General features: G+C 41.3%; 1 pseudogene; it reads left to right on the top strand.

Annotated features, from left to right (window-relative positions):
• The first annotated feature begins 8,918 nt into the window (after positions 1-8,918).
• Positions 8,919-17,438, top strand: LOC124226316 (zinc finger protein with KRAB and SCAN domains 8-like; annotated as a pseudogene).
• Positions 17,439-17,878: the final 440 nt, after the last annotated feature.

The raw sequence follows: 17,878 nt of genomic DNA, 5'->3' as shown, positions 1-17,878 counted from the left end.
GAATTTTTCCATTTAACCTAAGTTGTCAAATTTATTGCCATGCTAGTTTTCATAATATCCATGTATTATCTTTTCAATATGTGTAGAATTAGTACTGATTCCTCTTCTTCATTCCTGACATGCATAATTTGAGTCTTCATTTTTCCAGATCATGTGAGTGATATCAGTGGAAATGGTGGAGTTAGTACCTCTGAAAATCTTCATAAAACCAACAAGAATACTGGCAAAATGTCAGAATCAACTTTTTGTGAACTGTGGAAATTAAGAAAAAGCTTACAGTAATCCAGCGCATGTTTATTCAAGAAAAAAATGACTAAATCTCAGTAAGAATAGTGAGCTGTGTGGTGTTTTAACTGGTGCTATTTCCATTCCTCGCTCTCCGCACTCAGCTCCACAGTAGCCTGAAAACCTACAGCCTGCAATCATGATGAAAACCAGCAACCCTGCAGCCACTGGAGGGACACAACAGTGTTGGAGTGCCTTCAAAGCACCATTCCCAAATTGTCATTATTTGACCTGTCTGATGGTTCCCTGGAAGATTCCACGCTCCAGGCTTGTCTTTATTTGACAAGCCTTTATTCGACAATTGAGTGGTCATCTGTGTTAGCTAATTGCCTTTATCCAAATGAAAAAGAAAACTTCTAAACAAGCAAGTACTTATGATGTGGAGCCAGGCATCTAGTTAACTACCACCAAGTGGGGAAGGGTGAGGGTTTGGAAAGGGAAATGAGATAGGGGTGCTGTCTTCCTAATGTTTACATTTCAAAGAGGTGGAGCCCAGGCCATTAAGAAAAACATTCCTGGGTGTTAAAGTAGGAGAGTCTTATTTAGCTTTAAAAAAATGATTTACATCCCTCTAAGAGATAGAGAAAGATTTTACAATTGTACAAGTTTTCTAAATAAAATGCTCTAAGGGGGGGTGGATCTCTTTTTTGCAATGGGGAATATTAAATATTTTATTTTTAGGTTCATATTTACCCTTACAACTAGAAAGGACAAAACATTGCTAAGAGACATTGGGGAATGCCTAAATAAATGGTAACACATCTCATGTGAATGGATTGCAAGATTTAATATTGTTAAGATTGCAATATTCCCAAATTGATGTAAAGGTTCAGTTCAATCTCCTTCAAAATTCCAGCTGCCTTTTTGTTCCCCAAAAATTGAAAAACTGATCCTAAAATTTCATATGGAAATGTAAGAGACCAAGATTAGCCATAGCAATCTTGAAAAATAAGAAAAAAGTCAGAGGAATCACACTTCTTGATTTCAAAACTTACTACTGAAAAAGATTCTTTGCTTGGGCAAATTTTAGTCAGCCTCCTGAACATTCTCGTAGGCACATCCGTGCACTTGCTTGACAAATCTAGCTTTAGCAAGAACTCTGCAAAGTCAGTGTAACCAGAACCTCCCACCCTCAATGTCTGATCACTCTCAACACCTGATCGTTTCTCATCCTTCATCATCTCCCAAGTGATGTGTGATCACCCTGGCCTGTCTTCAGCAAGAATCCTGATAGGTCAGTTTAGCCAGAACCCTCCTTCTCTCTGTTTCCTCTTAGTAATTTTCCCTCCACTGGCCCCCACCCTGCTTCCTGGCTATAAATTCTCACTTGCCCTTGCTATTCCGAGTTGAGCCCAATCTTCCTCCACCACTGTAAAATCCCATTGCAGTGGTCCGGAATACAGTCTGCCTTACCACCTTTAACAAGCATCATTGAATATGCTTTTTTAACACTACAAGGCTTCAGTAATCACAACTGTAGTGCTGGCATAAAGATAAACACGTGGCTCAGTGACATAGAAATGAATGTCTAGAAATTAACTTATGCATTTATAGTCAATTGTTTTTTATTTATTTATTTTTTAGGAAGATTAGCCCTGAGCTAACATCTGCTGCCAGTCCTCCTCTTTTTGCTGAGGAAGACTGGCCCTGAGCTGACATCCGTGCCTATCTTCCTCTACTTTATATGTGGGACACCTGCCACAGCATGGCTTGACAGGTGGCCGTAGGTCTGCACTCAGGATCCAAACTGGCAAACCCCAAGCCACCGAAGCAGAATGTGCTAACTTAACCGCTGCGCCACAAGGCCAGCCCCGACAGTCAATCGTTTTTTGACAAGGTGTCAAGATAATTCAATGGGGGAAGGTAGTCTTTTAAAGAAATGGTCCTGGGACAACTGGGTAGCTATATGCAAAAGAATGAATTTGGACCCCTACCTAACACCATAGGAAAAAACTAACTCAAAGTGGATCAAAGACCTAAGGGTAAGAGTTGAATTTTAAAACATTTGGGAGAAAACGGGTGTAAATATTTGTGACCTTGGAGTGGGCAATGATTTCTTAGATAATATTAGAAGCTCAAGAAACCAAAAAACATAGAGAAATTGAACTTCATCCAAATTAAAAACTTTTGTGCTTCAAAGAACACCATCAACAAAGTGAAATTTTCTCCCATGGAATGGGAGAAAATAGTGCAAATCATATATCTGATAACAGTCTAGCATCCAGAATAGCAACTCAACAACAAAAAGACAAACAACCCAATTTAAAAATGGGCAGGGGCCGTCACCGTGGCCAAGTGGTTGTTTGTGTGCTCCGCTCCTGCAGCCTAGGGTTTCACCGGTTCGAATCCTGGGCGCGGACATGGCACCGTTCATCAAGCCATGCTGAGGTGGCATTCCACATGCCACAACTGGAAGGACCCACAACTAGAAATACACAACTATGTACCAGGGGGCTTTGGGGAGAAAAAGATAAAATTTTTTAAAAATGGGCAAAGGATTTGAGTAGACATTTCTTCCAAGAAGATAAACAAATGGACAATAAGTGCAAGAAAAGATGTTCAGCATCATTTTTACATTAGGAAAATGCAAATCAAAACCATGAGATACCATGTCAAAGACACTAAGATGGCTATAATCAAAAAATCAGAAAGTAACAAGCGTTAACAAGGATATGGAGAATTTGGAGCCCTCCTACTTTGCTGGTGGGAATACAAAATGGCATAGCCACTTTGGAAAACAGTTTGGCAGTTCCTCAAAAAGGTAAACATAGAGTTGCCATAAAATCCAGCAATTCCGCTCCTGTGTATATCAAAAAAGTTGAAAACAGGCATTCAAATAAAAACTTGTACATAAACAGTCATAGCAGTACTATTCACAATAGCCAAAATGTGGAAACAATCCAAATTTCCATCAATGGATGAAAGAATAAATAAAATGTGATATAATCTTACAATGGAATATTATTCAGCCATAAAAAGGAATGGAGTATTTATATTTGCTATAACATGGATGGACCTTGAAAACATTTTAAGTGAAAGAAGCCAGACAAAAAAGGCCATACAGTGTATGATTCCATTTTTATGAAATGTCCAAAATAGGCAAATCCATTGAGACAGAAAATGGATTAGTGGTTTGCAAGGACTAGGGGAATGGGAAGTGACTGCTAATGGTGTTTTATTCTTTATTTTGGGCTGATAAAATGTTCTAGAATTAGACAATGGTGATGATAGTACAAATTTCTAAAAATACAAAAAAAACACTGACTATTACACTTTAAAAGGGTGAATTTTATGGCAAATGAATTATATCTCAATAAGAAAGATTAAAATCTATTCATTTCACAAAGGGGAAGGGAACACTCAATTCTAGTCCCCTCTTATCCTTTCATGTGGGGGAATGGAAATACCAAGTCCAGCCTTCTCTAGACTTCCTCTCTCACCTAAGGAGGGAAAGAAGAATAAAAACTAAGAACTTGTGAAGGTCACAGTCCAAGGCTACGGGCTCACTGAAAGACTGAAACCAAGACACAGGACTGTAGAACACTTCTCCTCTCCCCATACCTTACCACCACATCAACAGGGATCCTCTGTAACAAGAGGGGAACATCACTGGAAGAATCACACATCTTAGAGCTATTTAAGAAGTCTATAAGGAAACTCAAAAACAAAAGGGTAAGACAGAAACAAGGACACCAGAGCAAATTTTAGCCTCTGACACCTACAGCTACAGCAAATAATAAACACAGCCTAATTCTAACCTACAAAAACATAAAACCCCACACTAAAGGCCTATTTATGTCAGTTCCTCATACCCAGTATAGTATATCTGGCTTTCACAAAAGAAAATTACAAGGCATATTAAAAGACAAAAGCCACAGTTAGAAGAGGCAGAGCAATAATCAAAACCAGACTCAGATATGGCAGAGATGTTGGAATTAGCAGACTGGGACTTTAAAATAACTATAGTTAATATGCTAAGGGCTCTAATGGGAAAAGTGGACAACATGCAAGAAGAGACTGGTAATGTAAGCAGAGAGATGGAAACTCTAAGAAATAATGAAAAGGAAATGATAGAAATCAAAAACACTTTGACAGAAATGAAGAATGCTTTTCATGGGCTCATCGGTAGACTGGACAAGGCCAAAGATAGAACCAATGAGCTTCAAGAAATGTCAACAGAAACTTCCAAAACTGAAATGCAAGGTGAAAAAAAGAATGAAGAGGATAGAACAGAATGTCCAAGAACTGTGAAACCTGAAAAAAGAAAAAACATAATTAATATGCTAAGAGAGGAGGAATGTAATCATATAAAATGCTCAATTAAAACCACAAAAGAAAGAAAAAGAGTGGAAGATAAAAATACAAACAAACAACAAGAGCCATGAATAGAAAATAGTAATGAAAATATGGTAGGCATTAATCCAGTTGTATCAATAATCACTTTAAACATCAGTGGTCTAAATATACCAATTAAAAGACAGAGACTGTTAGAATGAATTAAAACAAACAAAAACAAGACTGAACTGTATGTTCTCTGCAAGAAGCCCTCTTTAAAGACATAGATTAAAAGGAAGGAGATATAGAAAGATGTTTCATGCTAACATTCATCAAAAGAAAGCTGGAGCAACTAATGAATTTCAGGCAAAGTCAGCTTCAGAGCAAGAAAAACTATCAGGGATAAAGAGGGGCTTTACATAATGATAAGGAAGTCAGATCTCCAAGAACACATAACAATCTTTGATGCGTATGCACCTAACGAGAGTGTCAAAAAACATGAGGCAAAAACTGATAGAACTGCAAGGAGAAATAGATACCCCACTACTGGAGTTGGAGACCTTAACATCCCTGTATCGGTAATTGACAGTCCAGCTGGCAGAAAACCAGTAAAGACATAGTTGAACTCAATAACACCATCAATCAGCTGGTTGTAGTTGATATCTATAGAATATTTCATCCAACAACAGCAGAATACACATATCTCTCAAGCTCCTATGGAACATTCACCAAGATAAACCACATTCTAGGCCATAAAACATACCTTAACAAATTTAAAATAGAAATCATACTAAATATGCTTCCAGACCACAATGGATTTAAACCAGAAATTAGTAACAGAAAGATAGCTGGAAACTCCCAAAATATTTAGAGATTAAACAACATACTTCTAAATAACACAAGGGTCAAGGAAATCTCAAGAAATTTTTAAATGCTTTGAACTAAATGAAAACATCAAAATTTGTACGATGCAGCAAAAACATTGCTTAGAGGGAAATTCATAGCATTGAATGAATACATTAGAAAAGAAAAAGATCTCAAATCAATAATGTAAGCTTCCACCTTAGGAAACTAGCAAATGAAGAGCAAATGAAATCCAAAGTAAGCAAAAGAACAGAACTACTAAAAATTAGAGCAGAAGGCAATGAAATTGAAAACAAGAATCCAATAAACTCAATGACACCAAAAGCTGGTTCTTTGAAAAGATCAGTAAAATTGATAAACCTCGAGCCAGGTTAACTAGGAAAAAAAAGAGAAGACACAAATTACTAGAGTTACAGTGCCAGGTTGTTTTTGCCTCACCCCCAGAAAGCCAAACACTGAGATGACAGGATTGCAGAGAGACAGAGAGTTTAATCACAAGGCAGCCATCTGGGGAAGCGGGAGTGTGAGTCTCAAATCTCCTTCCCCAAAAATAGGGACTCAGGGATATTTATGGGATTGGGAGGCAAGGTGGTCTGAAACGTGGAGATAGGTGATTGGAGGTGAGGAGAGGTGAGGTAATTGATGAAGTGCCCAAGCATAGTCAGACGCCATGCCACTTCAAAGGACACAGGCTCCCAAAATGGCATGTAAGCATGATCTGTGGGTAGAGTTTTTAACTTCTTGACATCAAAAGGTTGCCTGTGGGACATTTGCATGGACCCACTTGATGAGTTGGCAGTCTCAACCAGCCTGGAGTGGATAAAGGGGTTGTGATTCCTGAGAAACAGCTCAAACACCCATTACCATGGTGACCCAGGTGCCAGAGATCTTATCTATAGGAACCCAGTGGGAGTCAGATAGCATAGTGCCTAAACAGCACAGTTAACGATGGATGGGTTAAACAGCTAAAAGCTGTAATCAGTAATTGCAAAAAGGAAAAAAACCTTTAGTTCCTAGCTACCTAATCATCAATGGCTAACTCTTTACCTATTTCACTAGTATCAGAAATCAAAGAGGGCCATCACTATGGACTCCATAGACATTAAAAGGATAATAAAGGAATATCACAAACAACTCTATGCCCACAAATTTGATAATTTAGATGAACTGTACCAGTTTGTTGAAAGACACTGTGATTCTGATTCCAATTACAACGTGTGGGAGTTTTTTCCACTTTTTTTGGTAAGCCTAAAACTGCTCTTAAAAAATTAGGTCTACTAGTAAAAAAAAAAAAAAAAAAAAGCTACTACAGCAAAAGACATCATTAAGAGAGTGAAAAGGGAACACCCATCATATTCGGTGTTCATATAACAAAGAGCTCATATCTAGAATGTAAAAAGAGGTTCCACTCATCAACAATAAATACACTACACAAAGGGCTCAGAGCTAATGCCTAGAGCACAGTGAGTCTTAGCAAGCTGGGGGGTGAATTCAACTTTACGGAGAGGCTCAGAGTTCCTCAAGGGAACGTAGAGGCAGAGAGAGGAATAAAGAACCAAACGCCGCAGCGCGAGGTGCTCTGCCCGCCCTGGATGCACCCGGAGGGGAAAGCAGAGCCAGGGCCGTAGTACCGAGGATCATAGAGAGGACCGAGCCTCCGGATTCCTAGGCGGACACAGGAAGTAACTCAGGGTCCAGGGGTCTTTGGCTCTGCGCGTCGTGGGCTCGTGCTTGACTCCAGGCCATGGTGGCTTCAGCTTTTCACTTTGTTATTACCACCAGAGGTCGTCTTCAGGGAACACCAGCCATCCCCAGAGCTCCGGGTGAGCGGTTCGGGCTTCTTCCCAGGCAGGCTGCGTAACGCGCCATCTCTATTGTCTGTCCCGGCAGAGTTGGGGTGGGGAGGGAAGGGTCTCTGCGGCTTGGGTGTCCTATCCTCCCCCCAACACGTGCACGCAATGATTGATAACGAGCTGCAGTGATGATTTGGCCCTCTCTTCGTTTTGGATTTATTACTGTTATTTTGTCATAGTATAAAATAAACTAGACTCGGATTTTGCTTGACAATTCTAGTTCTTTCCTGTCACGACAGCACTACACAACAATTGGGGGGGGGGGCGGGAAATGTCTCAAATGACAGGTGCTTAATACTTTACTCCCTGAATGAACACAATGACCACTTTATGGATCTTTAGTGTATTACCCCCTGGATAAATAGTATGATTCCTTTAAAAGTCATAAAGGTTTCACTGGAGAATTCTATGACTGCTGATGTGTATGTTATCATAGTAAGTTTACTAAGGTGACAAGATCTGCCTTCCCTTACCTTGCTAAGGATCATGAAGCCTTCTTTTTCTCTACTGGAGTGCCCCAAAACCCATCCTGTCCTGCTGAAGGAGTTCTGTGAAGGGGTGCTAGGTTATGCATATACGTAAAAGAAAGCCTTGGAAAGTGGGCTATGGTGGCCCCCAGCCTCTGGCTCATGTGCTTTTCTCTTCTTTCTTCCTGTAATGCAGTTCTTAAAAACTCAAAAGTTTTTAAATCCTGAGGGTGTGGCCTTATTTTCCACAGCAACAGAAGTTCTAATGCTGCTATTTATGTAGCATTTTCTATATATTGGCAGCCAAGTCCACTTTCTCAATGATCCTTACTTGCTGTGGATGTTACCACATTGCTACTACACTACTTAGGAATATTATCACCATGGTGGTGAGTCTTCATTACCGGTAATACAGGTTCTTGACTGCTCTGGTTATTTTGCTGTTTCAATAGTGGGTTCTCCTCCCACAGGAGTGCTCTGATCCTAAGATTCTTCAAGACTCCTGGGATATAAGACAAGTGAATCCTATCCTCAGCCAGTGAATGCAAGATGTCCACCAAGTTGAGAGAAGATGCAACCTTGACTCCTGTAGTCCACACTCCAGAGGAGGAGGAGGGTCTGAGTATAGTGAGAGTGGAGGAAGAGGACGACCATGCTTGGGAACATAAGACTGGACTTCCAGGGAATGTGGACCCTTATCAGGAACTTGTCCACCAGCGCTTCAGAAAGTTCTGTTACCAGGAGGCCCCTGGACCTCGAGAGGCTCTGAACCAGCTTCGGAAGCTCTGCCAAAAGTGGCTACAGCCTGAGATGCACACCGAGGAGCAGCTCCTGATCATCCTGCCCACGGAGCTCCAGGCCAGGGTGTGAGGATATCATCACCGTAGCGGAGAGGATGTGGTGACTGTGCTGGAGAATCTGGAGACAGTACATGGAGATAAAGGACAACAGGTGGGAAAAGGGTAATCCATTGTTCATTTATGAGAGCACCAAGGGTCTGCCAGCAAAGAAAGTGTAAGCAGGAGGATTTTATGACCATTATTTGTTAAGCTGAAGTATTGTCTTTCTGTTTTCTCTTTGAAGCTATGCTGCTTATTTCTTTTGTGAGTTGATTTTGTCATTCTGCTTCCTGTGCCCATAGGAAATTTTCTTTTGACGTTTTAGCTCGTGCCATATTTCTGATCCTTTCATAAACCCAGCTCTACTTGTATGTCCTTAGGTACAAGCCAATGCACACTACAAACAAGAAGTGCTGTGGAAGGCAATAGGACCTGTAAGCCTTGCCGATCAGTCACTGACTGTCCAACTAAAGTGTGATCCTTGGAAGCATAGTCCTCTGCAAGAGAATGATGGGCCTTAACACGTGAGTCCTTGTGGTCTTTTGGAAACAGAGTCTGCAGTGTCTGCTAGAAAGCAGTATTTCTGGCGAGAAAAGTGCTATCTGGGGATAGCAGACTAAATTTAACACCAAAAGGTTATTTACAAAGTGAGCATATCCAGAGTTGACTTAATTTTGAATTGGGATTTCTGATATTTTTTTAAATTCTGTTATGATAGTGGTTTAACAACTCTGACTGAAAAGTCACAGGGAGCTGTTTTAAAAATACGGGTGCCCAGATCTACCATGGATTTACTGCAATGGGCCCTGGTATTATATTTTTTTAACTAGTTATTAAAAGTACTATTATTATGGGACAATAATGGTAGCTTACATTTAAAAATTCAAGTAGTATAGAAAGTTTTAAAATGAAAATAAAAGTGCCATTCCCGAGTTAACCACTGTAAACATTCTCTAATATATATTTCTAGAACTTTTCTGTGCATACTCAAGTCCCTCTTCCCTTTTTAGGGCAAATGGTATCATACTGTATTGACCATATTTTCTTGTTTTCTATATTCTTGATGCTCTGGCATTTGGAACCTTGATCCTGGAGAGACTGCGCTTCCCAGGGCTAGCTAACTCCTAGAGATAGCAAAGGGCTCCCCTGGGAGTACACCTTTCATATACAAACCAACCAGTCCAGAGCCCACTCCCCTAACCATCTCCTTTATCAAACTCTCACACACCATGCCAGTATTCCCCCTGCCCTCAATCACCCTAGGGCCAGGTACTGGACAGCTAGGGACCATCTCTATAGCCCAGAGCCTGACAGAATTATTCAAACTATCCAATCCTAAGCTTACTCAGCATACCTACCTTGTCTTGCTCTTCCCTTCCTGGGAAAACTCCAATAAAGGCTCTAGACTATGCTCTCCTCTCTTGCCCTTCTGCCTCCTGATGGGCCTTGATGCTTTCTCACCTGGCCCTTCATGGCATGTCATGCCTCCTGTTCTTAGGTATCTGTGAATATAAAAAACTTCTTCTTGATAGTCATTTCCATGTCTGCCTGTCTTACTATATGTGATTAAAACAAATCCTTGGTACATTTTACCACACATACTATACATACACTTTGCATTTTGCTTTTTTTACTTAATGATAATATTCAGGACATTATTCATTCATGCAACAAATATTTATTGAGCATCAACTATGTGTCCAGTAGTAATCTAAGCACTGGGAATACAGTGGTGAACAAGATAGTCAAAGTCTCTACCCTCATGCAACTTAAATTCTAGTTAAATCACTGGGTACCACAGTCTTAGTTCCTTCGTTCAGTTGCAGTGGGTGTTTGTGGCCTACATACAAAATGAAGAAATAATATTCTTCTTTTTTTCTTTGAGGGAGATTAGCCCTGAGCTAACCACTGCCAACCCTCCTCTTTTTCCAGAGGAAGACTGGCCCTGAGCTAACATTCATGCCCATCTTCCTCTAGTTTATACATGGGATGCCTACCTCAGCATGGCTTGTCAAGTGGCGCCATGTCCACACCTGAGATCTGAACGGACAAACCCCGGGCCACCGAGAATCGGAACGTGCGAACTTAACCGCTGCGCCACCGGGCTGGCCCCTAAATAATATTATTCTTATCAATAGAGTTACTTCATTCTTTTTGATAGGTGTTTAGTTTTCTGTTGTATCCGTATATTGTAATTAATTAACTAGTCTCCTACTGATGTACATTTAGGCTGTTTCCAGTATGTTTTTTATTATAAACAATGCTTCAGTGGGTGTCTTTATGTTAAAAATCTTTTATCACTTGTGTGAAAATATTGGGAGAAAAAAATTCCTAATAAATACAGTCAGAGGTTGACAGCCACTGGATTGAAGCAGGAGATTCATTACATGGGCAACAAAGCTACAGCGATTACCTCTGGGAAAGGAAAAGGAGGATACAGGGTGATGGAGAAAGATGAATTTGGACTTTTTTGCTTTTATACCTTTTGTACTGTTGAAATTCTTACCATGAGTATCTATATCTTTTGTAGTAAAAATAAAGAGGACAGGCTTTGGATTCAAATAGATGGGTTCCAGGCCAGGCTTTACCACCTACTAGCCATGTGATCACAGGCCAGTTATTTAATTTCTAACTTCCAGGTTCCATATCTGTTACCCAGCTCATAGTGTTGCTATGAGCATCACCAAAATCTGGCTGATCACTTGGTGTTTTATCTCTCTATTTCTATTGTAACAAACTACCCCAAAACTTAGTGGCTGAAAGGAACAACCATTATATTATCTCTCACAGTTCTGTGGGTTGACTAGAATAAGCAGGGTGGTTCTGCTGCTGCACATGATATCAGTTTGAGCTGTAGCTATCTGGGGGCTTGCCTGGCCTATGATGCTCAAGATGCTTTACTCACATGTTTCATACCTTAGCAAGAGAGGGCTGGAAAACTAGGCTTAGTGAGACTCTGAGATGGATGGGCATCCGGTTCTCATTCTCTCACTCTCTCTATAATCTTTCTAGCAGGGTAACCAGACGTCTTACAGGATAACTCAGGGATCTTAAAAGCACAAAAGCACCTTTTAAAAGTCTTAGTCATTGAACTGACACAGCATCACTTCCAACACATTCTGTTCGATAAAGCAAGTCATAGGCCAGCCTAGATACTCTGTGGGAGGGGAATGGACTACACAAGGGATGAATACTGGAAGATATGTTAATTGGGAACCCTTGAAGACTCCTGGGAAGTTTTCATTTCTTTCCTGCCATTCTGAGTTTTTAGATCTGGGCGGGGGCCCAAAATCCTTTTATTTATTTATTTTTGTTCTCTATGACTCATAGGCAAAAACCATTAGGGTGATAGTTCTTAATTATTTAGCACAACCCCTGATATTAGTAAAGCATTCAGTAATGTTATTAATTATTATTACTAATCTGTCATCAAGACCTCATGTGGGACATGTGACATTTAAATAATGTCATGCTCTCTCACAGGAGGTGAGACCAGGAACATGGCTGGTGGGTTGGCTCCAAAGCAGATTTCTGCAGAAAGGAATTCCTTGGATGTGTCCCAGTATACAAGGTGTGGAGAAACTTTTCAATATGAGAGTAAATCAGAACAGCAAAAGGTCAACCCTACAAGAGGAAAACAACACAAATGTAAGGTGTGTGGGAAGGCCTTTGCTCAGAGCTCAGGGCTTATCGGGCACTGGACAATTCACACTGGGGAGAAACCTTATAAATGTAATCAGTGTGGAAAAGCTGTCAGTTATAAAGCAGCCCTTCTTTCACACCAAGAAATTCATAATAAAATAAACATTATCAGTATAATGAATGTGGGAAAGCCTTCAGTCAAAACACAGGCCTGGTTCTTCATCAGAGGATCCATACTGGTAAGAGGCCCTATGGGTGTAAAGAGTGTGGTAAATCCTTTAGTCAAAGTTCTCACCTTATTGGACATCTGAGAATCCACACTGGAGAGAAACCCTTCAAATGTAATCAGTGTGAGAGGGCCTTCAGTCAGAGGTCAGGACTCATGGAACATCAGAGAAGTCACACTAGAGAGAAACCCTATACATGTAAGGAATGAGGGAAAGCTTTCTGAGGGAGCACCAGGCTTACTCAGCACCTGAGGATCCACACTGGGGAGAAGCCCCATCAGTGTGAGGAATGTGGACGAGCCTTCATTCAGTGGTCAAGCCTTGTTCGTCATCAGATAATCCACAGAGGGCAGGAGTCTGTGTCTCTATTCTAATTGTAAGGCCGTTAATCATAAATCAGGCCCTACTGAACTCTTTAGAAAGCTATGCTGAATACAGACCCTATCACTGTGTAGCAAATTCAAGAAATCAGGGATGTGGCATCTCCGTTCCCATTGTTATTCTAGGTTGTCAAACTAGGAGAGTGATCTCAAACATCAGATTGAAAGGAGCTGGGAACTGGAGCTTCCAGTCCATTGTCAGTGGAGCAAACTGCTCACATATTGGCCTGACTCAGCTGTAGATGCTGCTATTTCTTCTCCTTTCTTTTGATCCTTCTCCTTTGTGGTCCTTCACACTTTTGCTTTTTGAAATGACTGTCGTCAAAAACCCTGAATATCCAGATGATACAGTTTCTCTCAGATTTTGAACAGAGGCCCACTGAGACTATTACTGTGCATACTACGCAAAGGAGAACTTATCAGAATGAGTGGGAAAAGTGATGCTATTTTAAAAATTATATGAGGGGTAAGCTGGTAAGTTAAGTTTAAAAATGACTGCTCAGTGACGCAGCTTGCTGTTTGTTCACCTCCCTTTCACCCTATTGGTGAGGGAGGGAGTCCTACCCTAGGATTCTGAGGATGGCCGAACACATGACACTCAACACTGGACACATGGGATTGACAACAGTTTATTAGTCACTTATACTCACAGCCAGGGGAGGAGGACAGCACACCACATAGGGCCACTCAGGAGCACAGTGAATAAATAGGGGTTTTGAGATTCAGGCTTTTTAGAAATGAGAGGATGAGGTGATCCCTAGTTTCCTCAGGAGGATGTAATTGGTTTGTTTGAATAATTTCCTGGGCAGGCAAGGAGGTCAGACCTGTAAGGTTGAGGGCCAGGAGTGCAGCTAGTCCAGCTGATGGGGAGCTAGCCAGGTGAGGGTCGTTTCCCGCTGGGTGGGAGGCATATCTGACAAGAGCAGAGGAACTCATGGTTGAGCCTTTGGGTCCCTGTGAGGCTCAAAGATGTCAGGGCAGAACATGAAATTTTAGGCCTTGGTGCTCACGCTGTCAACTTATGGAAGAAGCATAGTTTTTAGGAAAGTTATCACGTATATTGTTATCCTCAACGCTACTCTTTATTCATATGTCCTCTTTTTCTTTTGAAATCTCAGTGATAAACATCTCTCCTCCTGTTTACCTCTAGGGAAAAAAAACCCAGAAATACCTTTGACCATCCAGCGCTCCAGGTGGACTTGATCACATATTGATAGTGAGACTAAAGAGACATCAGGTACATCTGTAATGCTTCACCCTTCTGCCTTTCTCATGCTAAAAACCCCTAGATACTTCAAGCTCAGCTCCCTCACCGACCACAGTAGTCATCTGGATGCTTGTGTCCTCATTATGTTTTCGTTTATCTTTTCAGTCTTTGGACTAGATAGTCTAAGAAACTTTACTGTTGTCTTCTCTTTTGACTTTGAATAAAATATGCTTTTCACTATTAGGAGGACTTGAGAAATTAGAAAGTTTATAAAAGTTGGGTATTTCACTATATTCATATTTTTATGGGAATAGTACAAATAAATATCAACCATGAAAACTCTGGAGGTGCTAATTGTTCACCTCTACTGCCGTCAAAGCACTTATTTTGTTTTGCCTTGTTTCAAGGCTCAGGTAAGAAGTACTGGTGCGGTTGAAGTCTATAGGCCAGAGGGAACAGTCAAGAAACATCTATGACAAAAATAAGAGAAAAGTGGATAGAACATTAAATCTCCCTGAAGTTAGGTAGCTTGAAATTTAAAATATAGACTTTCACAGAATACTTGTACATTTGAAAACTTGTACATTTGAGGAATTTTCAACCAACTGGATGAATTCTCCCAAGAGGTGTGTTGATACGCTGAGCTTTTCTGAAAGTGGGAACTATGCCAGAGATGAAAACTGGCATCCTAAGGATCAGATACATTTGGCAGACTTTTGTGTAGCTCATTCATTGTTTTTAAGAATTGAATTAGTTGCCAACTTAAAAAATGTAGACACTTTATGTAAAAATCTGGATTTCCATATTATTTTGAAAAATTAAGATCTGGTGTCACTGGGCCAGACCTCTGTAGATGCGCTCTCCAGTTCATTCCAGTCTCCACCCTCCAGCTTCATTATCTATCTGCGCCCTAGAGACATTTGAATTTGCTTATCTCAAGAATGACTACTTTAGAAGAGCGTTTTATTTAATGGCAGAGAAAACTAAATAGAAACAAGGGGAAGTCATCCTTGACCTTTTTGATAGGCTGTTTGTAAAAAAAATGTAAAAAAAAAGGAAATTTAAAAAATCGGATATTTCTTGATTTAGTTTAAAAATAGTAAAAACATATTATAAATGTCGATAATTTGACCTTTGTGGGCTTTCCTAACCTTAGAGCTCTCTCCATAGTGACTTGGCTAGTACACATTTCTGAAGATATTATGTGTTTAAAGAATGGTTATTGCATTCATATGTCATGCATTTTAAGGGTATATACAAAATGTAAATAAAACATGGATTCAAACTTGATGAATTTATAATCTATTAAGAAAGACAGATGAACACAAATCAAGAAACAATTCTGCCTGGGAGAATTGGGAAAGTATATAAAGAAGGTGGGCATTTGTGGGACTTTAAGGATAAATAGGATTTTGGTATTGTTTATCAGTTATTGTATCATCTCTGGTGGAAATGTCCACTAGGATGTCCTGCTGGCACCTCAGACCCAGTGTCTAAAGGTTTTTATCCGCTTCCCTTCCACCACTACCAGCCCCCATAGAAACAGACCCACAGCCAACAGGAGGTCCAGGAAATTGGAGAGTGGGAAGAGAGTGAGGTCAAGGCAGGTCTTCCTCTAGCTGCCTCCCTCCGAGGTTGCTTTAGGTTGGCTGTATTCCTCGCCTAAGGCTGTCAAGTAGCCATATCTTATCTCCGGGTTCCAGGAACTGCTTCCTCCCCTCATAGCTTCCTACAGGTCTCAATGCTGGACAAGAGAATTTGGCTGACACACCTATGAATCCTCCTAAAACTAGCCTTGTGCTTCAGAATAATATCTGCTTTTCATTAGCTAAAGAGGAAAGGAAATGATAGTTTGGATTACTGGGCAGCAAATATTCATTTCCTTGCTTCCACTGTGGGAAGAGTATAGTTCCCGGTTGGTTGATGTGGGAGTGGGCATGGACCTTGCTTTGGCCAATGGAATGTTAGTGAAATAAGCAAAGGCCTTAAATGTGCTTAGATTTATATTGTGTCATCTTAGCTAAGCCAGAACTATATTCCCACGAATTCTTTTCCTTGCATAGCTCTCTATTAGTGTGGGTCACAAGAGACATTGGAGATTTGGAAGGCAGAAACGAAGCAGTTGCCGTATTCCTTTAGGCTCAGGAGGTCAGTGCACGACATGAAGCATCGTTACAGCTCACACTGTTGATCTACTGCTTCATCTGCCGCATCTTCCAGCTTCAGTTTCTCTGATTCCTGGGCCAGGCACTTGTTTAGTTCCATGAAGAGCCCAAAATTTTCCTGGCAGACACCCCCACTATCAAAGTTGGAGAACTGGAGGTGATGAGAGACTGATATGTCTTCTAGCTTGCAGCTTGTCCTTGTTTCTCCCACTTCACATCCATCTTCCCCTCCTGACTGCCTACTCTGTTGACTTCAGACTCCAGGACCACACACATGAAAAGAGCCTCACAGACTGTTTAACCAACTCCCGGAGTAGTGTAAGGCCAAATCCCTGTAATAAACCCTTTACCATATTTATCGCCTAGTGGTTCTGCTTCTCTGATCAAACCTTGACTGATACACCTTGGATCTTGTGCTCCACCAAGAGAAGTTTGCCCTAAGTTGATGCTGTGGCTTTATCTTGGTGCTCAGAACACAAGCAGGGCAGAAAAGAGCCTACCTTGTAGCCCAGAGTCAAGCCCTGTCTACCTGAAGCCTTACCACAGACTACCCAGCCTATCCTGATCCATCCTAGATCAGCAGCAGATCTGTGAGCAAGAGAAAAAATACTTGGAAGCCCATGAAATTTACTGTGGTTTGTTACACAGCGTTATTGCGGCAATATCTAATACAGGAAATGCCTTTATCTCTGCCATTTGTTAATTAGCTGGTTAGCATTCTCCAGGCTAAATAATGGAATTTCATTAGGTGGGACCTAGAGAAAAGAGAGGTCTGAGAGGTTAAACAAACATATGAAAACACACTTCCAATTGTAAAAAGAAAAAAAAATTTTACAATAATTTACCAGAGAGTATACAAGATCCTTGCTTCTGACACTTAAAGCTTAGAATATAGTGGAAGCATTGGGCTCAATAAACAAAGGAAATAGAAACCTGAAGACCTACCTTCTCTCGTTAAAGCCCTCTAAACTTATGGTGGAAAGGGTTAAAGAGGGGAGGGGAAAACAAGCCTTTCTTGCACTATTTGAAACATTACAAGCAAACAATCTGAGAGAAGTTACACTGACGACATCCCAAAGTCTAGCTATAGTGTTCCTTCCTTAAAGGGAGAGAGTTCCGGACGCAGGGCAGAGGAGACGACAGCGCCCAGGAAAAGGGCAGAGAAGAGACAAACAGGTTAGTGATGCTGACCGCGAACGGCCTGCCTCACGGGAGCGCCCCTTATGGAAAAGAGCAATCCGTTTTTGTCTTTGTTATCAAGAATTCTTCCACTAGATTTTCAGTTAAGAGATCCTGCCGAGTTTGCAAGACGCGAGAGTCCGAGACCTTTTTGTTAACTGCAGAGATCCAGGAACCGACTTTAGCTTATCCATCAGCTCGGTTGCTGCTTCCATGGCCTTTCGTTCCAAACTGCTCGAATTTAAATCGCAGCGTAACTGCCGGCAGGGTTACCCGCAGGCGCCGGGCATGTGGGCGGAGGCGGGGCGCGGCCGCGCGCTCGGGGGCGTGGTCTCCGGGAGGCGCCGGAAGCTGGGCGCGCGCCTGAGCGGCTGGTTCCTGCGGCCGCTGGTCTGCGCCCCCGTGGGTCTTTCTCGCCTAGGTCTCGGCTTCGACTTTCGCAGTCCGGGAGTCGGGGTCCTGCGAAGCTCGTGACGTGCTGAGCCGCGTCGGGGA

Source organism: Equus quagga, chromosome 15, assembly GCF_021613505.1.
Source record: "Equus quagga isolate Etosha38 chromosome 15, UCLA_HA_Equagga_1.0, whole genome shotgun sequence".
Classification (NCBI taxonomy): domain Eukaryota; kingdom Metazoa; phylum Chordata; class Mammalia; order Perissodactyla; family Equidae; genus Equus; species Equus quagga.
Note: the sequence above shows the minus strand (reverse complement) of the source record. Positions and strands in the feature narration are given on the sequence as shown.